Below are 1,144 nucleotides of genomic sequence, written 5' to 3'. Positions count from 1 at the left end.
TCCTGGCACATTTCAAAGTCTTTGGCTCCTTCTTCTGGACAATCTCTGCACAGCAACCATTTTCCTCGGTGAAAGCAAGAGCCGCGTTTCTGTTATACAGAGGCAGAAATCAAACACTGAATAATTCATGGCAGTCCTGGTTATGATACCCTTAGAAATGACCGCTTAATTCTCGAAGAGACAAACTCCATGAAACAGGAGTCTGAGCGCCTGAAGTGCAGAATGTTTCCTTTGGCTGCATCCTTCTCTCCATGGAGGTTCAGAGAACTTTCCAATGCTACTCCAGCAAGCTTCCCAGGCGGCGCTAGTGGTGAAGAACCTGTCTGCCAGTGCAGGAGACATAAGAGATTCAAGATCCACCCTTGGGTTGGGAAGATCCCCAGGAGGAGGGCATGGCAACCCACTCCAGTATTCTTTTCTGGAGAATCCCATGGACAGAGCCTGGGGGGTGGCTACAGTCCATAGGATCACAGAGTTGAACAGGACTGAAGCAACTTAGCATACATGCACTCCAGCAAGAGATTAAAACATTTTTAAATGTTTTAATTATTATCACGCTATTAAGCTTCAGCCCCAAATGTGAAACCTCATAGCCATGTTTCCTCTTTGCCTACAAGGATGGACAAAAGATACCTGTCCTCACAAGTGTTCACACAGCCCAAACTATCACCTCTGTTGGGGCAGTGACACTAGGGTGAGGCCCATATCGGGCCTCAGTGGAATCCAGCAGAGCTCTAAGCCTGGGGAATGTGGAAGGTTGAGTCATGACCCAAAGGCATCGTAATCCCTGGGACGTGTGACTTTGTTATCTCAGGGGGCAGGCATGATTAAGGTAGGATCTTGTAGGGACTTGACCCTGCAGTACCTGGATTAGCCCCATGCAGTCATCACGGTCCTTATACGAGGAGACAGACCAGGAGGTGACTACAGACAGACGGAGTGACATGACAGAAGGCGAACAACGGGGAGAAAGAGATTTGAAGATGCTGTGCTGCTGACCTTGAAGGAGGAAAGGGGGCCATGAACAAAGAATGCGGGTGGGCTCTGGCGACTGGAGAGGGCAAGGGACAGGTTGCCCCCTGCAGCCTCCAGAGAGACCACAGCCCTGCCGCCCATTTTAGACTCTGACCTCCACACTGTAAGA

This window comes from Budorcas taxicolor, chromosome 8 (genome assembly GCF_023091745.1).
Source record: "Budorcas taxicolor isolate Tak-1 chromosome 8, Takin1.1, whole genome shotgun sequence".
Taxonomy (NCBI): Eukaryota; Metazoa; Chordata; class Mammalia; order Artiodactyla; family Bovidae; genus Budorcas; species Budorcas taxicolor.
This window is presented reverse-complemented; position numbering follows the sequence as displayed.